Raw genomic sequence first — 11,475 nt, forward strand, 5'->3', positions numbered from 1 at the left:
GTAGCGAGTGTACCAAGTGAAAACAAGCTATTTAAAGGCGATGAACCCCAGAGGTTCTCAAAACTGTTGAAGACGCAGTTTGGGGGTTGAGAGTACTCAACTACATGTAATCACACTAGTAGTGCACCTATACATTTTGCAGTAGCTCTCTGGTAGTTCAACTACATTCATCTTGAACCAACAAGTTGAATTGCTTTTTTTGCTCTCTTTTTTTCGGTACTGTAATTAACACTGCTGTATTTTTAAGCATTCTTTCATTTGTTTTTGTTCCATATTTATTCATTCATTTAGCCTGTTGCTATATGTATTCTTACATGTATGTATTTCCATGTTTATTTTTTTCATTACTGTAATTATTTCTCAATTCTTTTGAACTTTACCTTTACTCAGACTTGAGTGACTTGTAGATCTTCCGTAAATTTGCATGATCCAAAATGTAGATATCTTTGATTTCAAAACTATCCAGATCGGCACAATCTTGAAGAACAAGAACAAAGAATTCATGGTCAAAGTGCATGAACTCCTACTTGAATTGTTGAACACTGTGAGGTTGTTTATTTTAGTTTTAATTAAAGATGTTGCTTCCAAAAAAAAAGTTGCATCCTCCGTACAGTTTCCTTGTCAGCTCTGTCTCCAGCAAAGGAGGAGTAGCGCCCTCTGGCGATGGTGAAATGAAGCTTTGCAAACCACTGTCTTTATTTTCTAAGCTCACTAGATGGCAATCTCTGTTCAAAGAAAAGGGTTAAAGGAATGGCAATTCAGTGTGTTTTCAACCCTTTGTTGAACAGAAAGTGGCATCTAGTGAGCTCAGAAAATGAAGACAGTGTTTTGCTTTGCTTCATTGACCATTACTAGCGCCCTCTGCTGGCGGGAAAAGAAAAACACAGCACCGGGTATTCCCAGGCGGTCTCCCATCCAAGTACTGACCCGGCCCGACCCTGCTTAGCTTCCGAGATCGGACGAGATCGGGCGTGTTCAGGGTGGTATGGCCGTAAGCGAGTGTACCAAGTGAAAACAAGCTATTTAAAGGCGATGAACCCCAGAGGTTCTCAAAACTGTTGAAGACGCAGTTTGGGGTTGAGGAGTACTCAACTACATGTAATCACACTAGTAGTGCACCTATACATTTTGCAGTAGCTCTCTGGTAGTTCAACTACATTCATCTTCGAACCAACAAGTTGAATTGCTTTTTTTGCTCTCTTTTTTTTCGGTACTGTAATTAACACTGCTGTATTTTTAAGCATTCTTTCATTTGTTTTGTTCCATATTTATTCATTCATTTAGCCTGTTGCTATATGTATTCTTACATGTATGTATTTCCATGTTTATTTTTTTCATTACTGTAATTATTTCTCAATTCTTTTGAACTTTACCTTTACTCAGACTTGAGTGACTTGTCGTCTTCCGTAAATTTGCATGATCCAAAATGTAGATATCTTTGATTTCAAAACTATCCAGATCGGCACAATCTTGAAGAACAAGAACAAAGAATTCATGGTCAAAGTGCATGAACTCCTACTTGAATTGTTGAACACTGTGAGGTTGTTTATTTTAGTTTTAATTAAAGATGTTGCTTCCAAAAAAAAAGTTGCATCCTCCGTACAGTTTCCTTGTCAGCTCTGTCTCCAGCAAAGGAGGAGTAGCGCCCTCTGGCGATGGTGAAATGAAGCTTTGCAAACCACTGTCTTTATTTTCTAAGCTCACTAGATGGCAATCTCTGTTCAAAGAAAGGGTTAAAGGAATGGCAATTCAGTGTGTTTTCAACCCTTTGTTGAACAGAAAGTGGCATCTAGTGAGCTCAGAAAATGAAGACAGTGTTTTGCTTTGCTTCATTTGACCATTACTAGCGCCCTCTGCTGACGGAAAGAAAAAGCTACAGCACCGGGTATTCCCAGGCGGTCTCCCATCCAAGTACTGACCCGGCCCGACCCTGCTTAGCTTCCGAGATCGGACGAGATCGGGCGTGTTCAGGGTGGTATGGCCGTAAGCGAGTGTACCAAGTGAAAACAAGCTATTTAAAGGCGATGAACCCCAGAGGTTCTCAAAACTGTTGAAAGCGCAGTTTGGGGTTGAGAGTACTCAACTACATGTAATCACACTAGTAGTGCACCTACACATTTGCAGTAGCTCTCTGGTAGTTCAACTACATTCATCTTCGAACCAACAAGTTGAATTGCTTTTTTGCTCTCTTTTTTCGGTACTGTAATTAACACTGCTGTATTTTTAAGCATTCTTTCATTTGTTTTGTTCCATATTTATTCATTCATTTAGCCTGTTGCTATATGTATTCTTACATGTATGTATTTCCATGTTTATTTTTTTCATTACTGTAATTATTTCTCAATTCTTTTGAACTTTACCTTTACTCAGACTTGAGTGACTTGTAGTCTTCCGTAAATTTGCATGATCCAAAATGTAGATATCTTTGATTTCAAAACTATCCAGATCGGCACAATCTTGAAGAACAAGAACAAAAGAATTCATGGTCAAAGTGCATGAACTCCTACTTGAATTGTTGAACACTGTGAGGTTGTTTATTTTAGTTTTAATTAAAGATGTTGCTTCCAGTTGCATCCTCCGTACAGTTTCCTTGTCAGCTCTGTCTCCAGCAAAGGAGGGTAGCGCCCTCTGGCGATGGTGAAATGAAGCTTTGCAAACCACTGTCTTTATTTTCTAAGCTCACTAGATGGCAATCTCTGTTCAAAGAAAAGGGTTAAAGGAATGGCAAATCAGTGTGTTTTCAACCCTTTGTTGAACAGAAAGTGGCATCTAGTGAGCTCAGAAAATGAAGACAGTGTTTTGCTTTGCTTCATTTGACCATTACTAGCGCCCTCTGCTGACGGAAAAGAAAATCTTACAGCACCGGGTATTCCCAGGCGGTCTAACATCCAAGTAATGACCCGGCCCGACCCTACTTAGCTTCCGAGATCGGACGAGATCGGGCGTGTTCAGGGTGGTATGGCCGTAAGCGAGTGTACCAAGTGAAAACAAGCTATTTAAAGACGATGAACCCCAGAGGTTCTCAAAACTGTTGAAGACGCAGTTTGGGGTTGAGGAGTACTCAACTACATGTAATCACACTAGTAGCGCACCTATACATTTTGCAGTAGCTCTCTGGTAGTTCAACTACATTCATCTTCGAACCAACAAGTTGAATTGCTTTTTTTGCTCTCTTTTTTTCGGTACTGTAATTAACACTGCTGTATTTTTAAGCATTCTTTCATTTGTTTTGTTCCATATTTATTCATTCATTTAGCCTGTTGCTATATGTATTCTTACATGTATGTATTTCCATGTTTATTTTTTTCATTACTGTAATTATTTCTCAATTCTTTTGAACTTTACCTTTACTCAGACTTGAGTGACTTGTAGTCTTCCGTAAATTTGCATGATCCAAAATGTAGATATCTTTGATTTCAAAACTATCCAGATCGGCACAATCTTGAAGAACAAGAACAAAGAATTCATGGTCAAAGTGCATGAACTCCTACTTGAATTGTTGAACACTGTGAGGTTGTTTATTTTAGTTTTAATTAAAGATGTTGCTTCCCAAAAAAAAAGTTGCATCCTCCGTACAGTTTCCTTGTCAGCTCTGTCTCCAGCAAAGGAGGAGTAGCGCCCTCTGGCGATAATTGAAATGAAGCTTTGCAAACCACTGTCTTTATTTTCTAAGCTCACTAGATGGCAATCTCTGTTCAAAGAAAAGGGTTAAAGGAATGGCAATTCAGTGTGTTTTCAGCCCTTTGTTGAACAGAAAGTGGCATCTAGTGAGCTCAAATGAAGACAGTGTTTTGCTTGCTTCGATTGACCATTACTAGCGCCCTCTGCTGACGGAGAAAGAAAAGCTTACAGCACCGGGTATTCCCAGGCGGTCTCCCATCCAAGTACTGACCCGGCCCGACCCTGCTTAGCTTCCGAGATCGGACCGAGATCGGGCGTGTTCAGAGTGGTATGGCCGTAGCGAGTGTACCAAGTGAAAAACAAGCTATTTAAAGACGATGAACCCCAGAGGTTCTCAAAACTGTTGAAGACGCAGTTTGGGGTTGAGGAGTACTCAACTACATGTAATCACACTAGTAGTGCACCTACACATTTTGCAGTAGCTCTCTGGTAGTTCAACTATATTCATCTTCGAACCAACAAGTTGAATTGCTTTTTTTGCTCTCTTTTTTTCGGTACTGTAATTAACACCGCTGTATTTTTAAGCATTCTTTCATTTGTTTTGTTCCATATTTATTCATTCATTTAGCCTGTTGCTATATGTATTCTTCCATGTATGTATTTCCATGTTTATTTTTTCATTACTGTAGTTATTTCTCAATTCTTTTGAACTTTACCTTTACTCAGACTTGAGTGACTTGTCGTCTTCCGTAAATTTGCATGATCCAAAATGTAGATATCTTTGATTTCAAAACTATCCAGATCGGCACAATCTTGAAGAACAAGAATAGTGAATTCATGGTCAAAGTGCATGAACTCCTACTTGAATTGTTGAACACTGTGAGGTTGTTTATTTTAGTTTTAATTAAAGATGTTGCTTCCAGTTGCATCCTCCATACAGTTTCCTTGTCAGCTCTGTCTCCAGCAAAGGAGGAGTAAAGCGCCCTCTGGCGATGGTGAAATGAAGCTTTGCAAACCACTGTCTTTATTTTTCTAAGCTCACTAGATGGCAATCTCTGTTCAAAGAAAGGGTTAAAGGAATGGCAATTCAGTGTGTTTTCAACCCTTTGTTGAACAGAAAGTGGCATCTAGTGAGCTCAGAAAAATGAAGACAGTGTTTTGCTTTGCTTCATTGACCATTACTAGCGCCCTCTGCTGACGGAAAGAAAAGCTTACAGCACCGGGTATTCCCAGGCGGTCTCCCATCCAAGTACTGACCCGGCCCGACCCTGCTTAGCTTCCGAGATCGGACGAGATCGGGCGTGTTCAGAAGTGGTATGGCCGTGCGAGTGTACCAAGTGAAAACAAGCTATTTAAAGACGATGAACCCCCAGAGGTTCTCAAAACTGTTGAAAGGCGCAGTTTGGGGTTGAGGAGTACTCAACTACATGTAATCACACTAGTAGTGCACCTATACATTTTGCAGTAGCTCTCTGGTAGTTCAACTACATTCATCTTCGAACCAACAAGTTGAATTGCTTTTTGCTCTCTTTTTTCGGTACTGTAATTAACACTGCTGTATTTTTAAGCATTCTTTCATTTGTTTTGTTCCATATTTATTCATTCATTTAGCCTGTTGCTATATGTATTCTTACATGTATGTATTTCCATGTTTATTTTTTCATTACTGTAATTATTTCTCAATTCTTTTGAACTTTACCTTTACTCAGACTTGAGTGACTTGTCGTCTTCCGTAAATTTGCATGATCCAAAATGTAGATATCTTTGATTTCAAAACTATCAGATCGGCACAATCTTGAAGAACAAGAACAAAGAATTCATGGTCAAAGTGCATGAACTCCTACTTGAATTGTTGAACACTGTGAGGTTGTTTATTTTAGTTTTAATTAAAGATGTTGCTTCCAAAAAAAAAGTTGCATCCTCCGTACAGTTTCCTTGTCAGCTCTGTCTCCAGCAAAGGAGGAGTAGCGCCCTCTGGCGATGGTGAAATGAAGCTTTGCAAACCACTGTCTTTATTTTCTAAGCTCACTAGATGGCAATCTCTGTTCAAAGAAAAGGGTTAAAGGAATGGCAATTCAGTGTGTTTTCAACCCTTTGTTGAACAGAAAGTGGCATCTAGTGAGCTCAGAAAATGAAGACAGTGTTTTGCTGCTTCGATTGACCATTACTAGCGCCCTCTGCTGACGGAAAAGAAAAAAGCACAGCACCGGGTATTCCCAGGCGGTCTCCCATCCAAGTACTGACCCGGCCCGACCCTGCTTAGCTTCCGAGATCGGACGAGATCGGGCGTGTTCAGAGTGGTATGGCCGTAGCGAGTGTACCAAGTGAAAACAAGCTATTTAAAGACGATGAACCCCAGAGGTTCTCAAAACTGTTGAAGAGCGCAGTTTTGGGGTTGAGGAGTACTCAACTACATGTAATCACACTAGTAGTGCACCTATACATTTTGCAGTAGCTCTCTGGTAGTTCAACTACATTCATCTTGAACCAACAAGTTGAATTGCTTTTTTGCTCTCTTTTTTTCGGTACTGTAATTAACACTGCTGTATTTTTAAGCATTCTTTCATTTGTTTTGTTCCATATTTATTCATTCATTTAGCCTGTTGCTATATGTATTCTTACATGTATGTATTTCCATGTTTATTTTTTTCATTACTGTAATTATTTCTCAATTCTTTTGAACTTTACCTTTACTCAGACTTGAGTGACTTGTAGTCTTCCGTAAATTTGCATGATCCAAAATGTAGATATCTTTGATTTCAAAACTATCAGATCGGCACAATCTTGAAGAACAAGAACAAAGAATTCATGGTCAAAGTGCATGAACTCCTACTTGAATTGTTGAACACTGTGAGGTTGTTTATTTTAGTTTTAATTAAAGATGTTGCTTCCAAAAAAAAAGTTGCATCCTCCGTACAGTTTCCTTGTCAGCTCTGTCTCCAGCAAAGGAGGAGTAGCGCCCTCTGGCGATAGTGAAATGAAGCTTTGCAAACCACTGTCTTTATTTTCTAAGCTCACTAGATGGCAATCTCTGTTCAAAGAAAAGGGTTAAAGGAATGGCAATTCAGTGTGTTTTCAACCCTTTGTTGAACAGAAAGTGGCATCTAGTGAGCTCAGAAAATGAAGACAGTGTTTTGCTGGCTTCATTTGACCATTACTAGCGCCCTCTGCTGACGGAAAAGAAAAGCTTACAGCACCGGGTATTCCCAGGCGGTCTCCCATCCAAGTACTGACCCGGCCCGACCCTGCTTAGCTTCCGAGATCGGACGAGATCGGGCGTGTTCAGGAGTGGTATGGCCGTAAGCGAGTGTACCAAGTGAAAACAAGCTATTTAAAGGCGATGAACCCCAGAGGTTCTCAAAACTGTTGAAGACGCAGTTTGGGGTTGAGAGTACTCAACTACATGTAATCACACTAGTAGTGCACCTATACATTTTGCAGTAGCTCTCTGGTAGTTCAACTACATTCATCTTCGAACCAACAAGTTGAATTGCTTTTTGCTCTCTTTTTTTCGGTACTGTAATTAACACTGCTGTATTTTTAAGCATTCTTTCATTTGTTTTGTTCCATATTTATTCATTCATTTAGCCTGTTGCTATATGTATTCTTACATGTATGTATTTCCATGTTTATTTTTTCATTACTGTAATTATTTCTCAATTCTTTTGAACTTTACCTTTACTCAGACTTGAGTGACTTGTCGTCTTCCGTAAATTTGCATGATCCAAAATGTAGATATCTTTGATTTCAAAACTATCCAGATCGGCACAATCTTGAAGAACAAGAACAAAGAATTCATGGTCAAAGTGCATGAACTCCTACTTGAATTGTTGAACACTGTGAGGTTGTTTATTTTAGTTTTAATTAAAGATGTTGCTTCCAAAAAAAAAGTTGCATCCTCCGTACAGTTTCCTTGTCAGCTCTGTCTCCAGCAAAGGAGGAGTAGCGCCCTCTGGCGATGGTGAAATGAAGCTTTGCAAACCACTGTCTTTATTTTCTAAGCTCACTAGATGGCAATCTCTGTTCAAAGAAAAGGGTTAAAGGAATGGCAATTCAGTGTGTTTTCAACCCTTTGTTGAACAGAAAGTGGCATCTAGTGAGCTCAGAAAAATGAAGACAGTGTTTTGCTTTGCTTCATTTGACCATTACTAGCGCCCTCTGCTGACGGAAAAGAAAAACTTACAGCACCGGGTATTCCCAGGCGGTCTCCCATCCAAGTACTGACCCGGCCCGACCCTGCTTAGCTTCCGAGATCGGACGAGATCGGGCGTGTTCAGGGTGAGTATGGCCGTAAGCGAGTGTACCAAGTGAAAACAAGCTATTTAAAGACTGATGAACCCCAGAGGTTCTCAAAACTGTTGAAGGCGCAGTTTGGGGTTGAGGAGTACTCAACTACATGTAATCACACTAGTAGTGCACCTATACATTTTGCAGTAGCTCTCTGGTAGTTCAACTACATTCATCTTCGAACCAACAAGTTGAATTGCTTTTTTGCTCTTTTTTTTCGGTACTGTAATTAACACTGCTGTATTTTTAAGCATTCTTTCATTTGTTTTGTTCCATATTTATTCATTCATTTAGCCTGTTGCTATATGTATTCTTACATGTATGTATTTCCATGTTTATTTTTTCATTACTGTAATTATTTCTCAATTCTTTTGAACTTTACCTTTACTCAGACTTGGTGACTTGTAGATCTTCCGTAAATTTGCATGATCCAAAATGTAGATATCTTTGATTTCAAAACTATCAGATCGGCACAATCTTGAAGAACAAGAACAAAGAATTCATGGTCAAAGTGCATGAACTCCTACTTGAATTGTTGAACACTGTGAGGTTGTTTATTTTAGTTTTAATTAAAGATGTTGCTTCAAAAAAAAAGTTGCATCCTCCGTACAGTTTCCTTGTCAGCTCTGTCTCCAGCAAAGGAGGAGTAGCGCCCTCTGGCGATAGTGAAATGAAGCTTTGCAAACCACTGTCTTTATTTTCTAAGCTCACTAGATGGCAATCTCTGTTCAAAGAAAAGGGTTAAAGGAATGGCAATTCAGTGTGTTTTCAACCCTTTGTTGAACAGAAAGTGGCATCTAGTGAGCTCAGAAAATGAAGACAGTGTTTTGCTTTGTGCTTCATTTGACCATTACTAGCGCCCTCTGCTGACGGAAAGAAAAACTACAGCACGGGTATTCCCAGGCGGTCTCCCATCCAAGTACTGACCCGGCCCGACCCTGCTTAGCTTCCGAGATCGGACGAGATCGGGCGTGTTCAGAGTGGTATGGCCCGTAGCGAGTGTACCAAGTGAAAACAAGCTATTTAAAGAGCGATGAACCCCAGAGGTTCTCAAAACTGTTGAGACGCAGTTTGGGGTTGAGGAGTACTCAACTACATGTAATCACACTAGTAGTGCACCTATACATTTTGCAGTAGCTCTCTGGTAGTTCAACTACATTCATCTTCGAACCAACAAGTTGAATTGCTTTTTTGCTCTCTTTTTTTCGGTACTGTAATTAACACTGCTGTATTTTTAAGCATTCTTTCATTTGTTTTGTTCCATATTTATTCATTCATTTAGCCTGTTGCTATATGTATTCTTACATGTATGTATTTCCATGTTTATTTTTTCATTACTGTAATTATTTCTCAATTCTTTTGAACTTTACCTTTACTCAGACTTGAGTGACTTGTAGAGTCTTCCGTAAATTTGCATGATCCAAAATGTAGATATCTTTGATTTCAAAACTATCCAGATCGGCACAATCTTGAAGAACAAGAACAAAGAATTCATGGTCAAGTGCATGAACTCCTACTTGAATTGTTGAACACTGTGAGGTTGTTTATTTTAGTTTTAATTAAAGATGTTGCTTCCAAAAAAAAAGTTGCATCCTCCCGTACAGTTTCCTTGTCAGCTCTGTCTCCAGCAAAGGAGGAGTAGCGCCCTCTGGCGATGGTGAAATGAAGCTTTGCAAACCACTGTCTTTATTTTCTAAGCTCACTAGATGGCAATCTCTGTTCAAAGAAAGGGTTAAAGGAATGGCAATTCAGTGTGTTTTTCAACCCTTTGTTGAACAGAAAGTGGCATCTAGTGAGCTCAGAAAAATGAAGACAGTGTTTGCTTTGCTTCATTTGACCATTACTAGCGCCCTCTGCTGACGGAAAAGAAAAACTTACAGCACCGGGTATTCCCAGGCGGTCTCCCATCCAAGTACTGACCCGGCCCGACCCTGCTTAGCTTCCGAGATCGGACGAGATCGGGCGTGTTCAGGAGTGGTATGGCCGTAGCGAGTGTACCAAGTGAAAACAAGCTATTTAAAGACGATGAACCCCAGAGGTTCTCAAAACTGTTGAAGACGCAGTTTGGGGTTGAGGAGTACTCAACTACATGTAATCACACTAGTAGTGCACCTATACATTTTGCAGTAGCTCTCTGGTAGTTCAACTACATTCATCTTCGAACCAACAAGTTGAATTGCTTTTTTGCTCTCTTTTTTTCGGTACTGTAATTAACACTGCTGTATTTTTAAGCATTCTTTCATTTGTTTTGTTCCATATTTATTCATTCATTTAGCCTGTTGCTATATGTATTCTTACATGTATGTATTTCCATGTTTATTTTTTTCATTACTGTAATTATTTCTCAATTCTTTTGAACTTTACCTTTACTCAGACTTGAGTGACTTGTAGATCTTCCGTAAATTTGCATGATCCAAAATGTAGATATCTTTGATTTCAAAACTATCCAGATCGGCACAATCTTGAAGAACAAGAACAAAGAATTCATGGTCAAAGTGCATGAACTCCTACTTGAATTGTTGAACACTGTGAGGTTGTTTATTTTAGTTTTAATTAAAGATGTTGCTTCCAAAAAAAAAGTTGCATCCTCCGTACAGTTTCCTTGTCAGCTCTGTCTCCAGCAAAGGAGGAGTAGCGCCCTCTGGCGATAGTGAAATGAAGCTTTGCAAACCACTGTCTTTATTTTCTAAGCTCACTAGATGGCAATCTCTGTTCAAAGAAAGGGTTAAAGGAATGGCAATTCAGTGTGTTTTCAACCCTTTGTTGAACAGAAAGTGGCATCTAGTGAGCTCAGAAAATGAAGACAGTGTTTTGCTGCTTCATTTGACCATTACTAGCGCCCTCTGCTGACGGAAAAGAAAAAGCTTACAGCACCGGGTATTCCCAGGCGGTCTCCCATCCAAGTACTGACCCGGCCCGACCCTGCTTAGCTTCCGAGATCGGACGAGATCGGGCGTGTTCAGGAGTGGTATGGCCGTAAGCGAGTGTACCAAGTGAAAACAAGCTATTTAAAGACGATGAACCCCAGAGGTTCTCAAAACTGTTGAAGACGCAGTTTGGGGTTGAGGAGTACTCAACTACATGTAATCACACTAGTAGTGCACCTATACATTTTGCAGTAGCTCTCTGGTAGTTCAACTACATTCATCTTCGAACCAACAAGTTGAATTGCTTTTTTGCTCTCTTTTTTTCGGTACTGTAATTAACACTGCTGTATTTTTAAGCATTCTTTCATTTGTTTTGTTCCATATTTATTCATTCATTTAGCCTGTTGCTATATGTATTCTTACATGTATGTATTTCCATGTTTATTTTTTCATTACTGTAATTATTTCTCAATTCTTTTGAACTTTACCTTTACTCAGACTTGAGTGACTTGTCGTCTTCCGTAAATTTGCATGATCCAAAATGTAGATATCTCTGATTTCAAAACTATCCAGATTGGCATAATCTTGAAGAACAAGAATATTCAATTCATGGTCAAAGTGCATGAACTCCTACTTGAATTGTTGAACACTGTGAGGTTGTTTATTTTAGTTTTAATTAAAGATGTTGCTTCCAAAAAAA

At 39.4% G+C, this 11,475-nt stretch overlaps 7 non-coding genes and 4 pseudogenes across 7 annotated transcripts; all 11 read right to left on the reverse strand.

The window, feature by feature from the left end:
* Positions 1-878: 878 nt before the first annotated feature.
* On the reverse strand, positions 879-997 carry LOC144514865 (5S ribosomal RNA). Its single transcript, XR_013501603.1, has one exon. It is a non-coding gene; the product is annotated as a 5S ribosomal RNA (ribosomal RNA).
* Positions 998-1,870: 873 nt separating this feature from the next.
* Positions 1,871-1,989, reverse strand: LOC144514864 (5S ribosomal RNA). Its single transcript, XR_013501602.1, has one exon. It is a non-coding gene; the product is annotated as a 5S ribosomal RNA (ribosomal RNA).
* An 862-nt stretch (positions 1,990-2,851) lies between these two features.
* Positions 2,852-2,970, reverse strand: LOC144514861 (5S ribosomal RNA; annotated as a pseudogene).
* Positions 2,971-3,843: 873 nt separating this feature from the next.
* Positions 3,844-3,962, reverse strand: LOC144514857 (5S ribosomal RNA). The gene has a single exon (XR_013501600.1). It is a non-coding gene; the product is annotated as a 5S ribosomal RNA (ribosomal RNA).
* An 867-nt stretch (positions 3,963-4,829) lies between these two features.
* On the reverse strand, positions 4,830-4,949 carry LOC144514860 (5S ribosomal RNA; annotated as a pseudogene).
* An 867-nt stretch (positions 4,950-5,816) lies between these two features.
* On the reverse strand, positions 5,817-5,935 carry LOC144514856 (5S ribosomal RNA). The gene has a single exon (XR_013501599.1). It is a non-coding gene; the product is annotated as a 5S ribosomal RNA (ribosomal RNA).
* An 871-nt stretch (positions 5,936-6,806) lies between these two features.
* Positions 6,807-6,926, reverse strand: LOC144514855 (5S ribosomal RNA). The gene has a single exon (XR_013501598.1). It is a non-coding gene; the product is annotated as a 5S ribosomal RNA (ribosomal RNA).
* Positions 6,927-7,797: 871 nt separating this feature from the next.
* On the reverse strand, positions 7,798-7,917 carry LOC144514866 (5S ribosomal RNA). Its single transcript, XR_013501604.1, has one exon. It is a non-coding gene; the product is annotated as a 5S ribosomal RNA (ribosomal RNA).
* An 870-nt stretch (positions 7,918-8,787) lies between these two features.
* LOC144514862 (5S ribosomal RNA) lies at positions 8,788-8,906 on the reverse strand (annotated as a pseudogene).
* Positions 8,907-9,779: 873 nt separating this feature from the next.
* LOC144514859 (5S ribosomal RNA) lies at positions 9,780-9,899 on the reverse strand (annotated as a pseudogene).
* Positions 9,900-10,770: 871 nt separating this feature from the next.
* LOC144514863 (5S ribosomal RNA) lies at positions 10,771-10,890 on the reverse strand. Its single transcript, XR_013501601.1, has one exon. It is a non-coding gene; the product is annotated as a 5S ribosomal RNA (ribosomal RNA).
* Between the last annotated feature and the right edge of the window lie 585 nt (positions 10,891-11,475).

Source organism: Sander vitreus, unplaced genomic scaffold (genome assembly GCF_031162955.1).
Source record: "Sander vitreus isolate 19-12246 unplaced genomic scaffold, sanVit1 ctg724_0, whole genome shotgun sequence".
Classification (NCBI taxonomy): domain Eukaryota; kingdom Metazoa; phylum Chordata; class Actinopteri; order Perciformes; family Percidae; genus Sander; species Sander vitreus.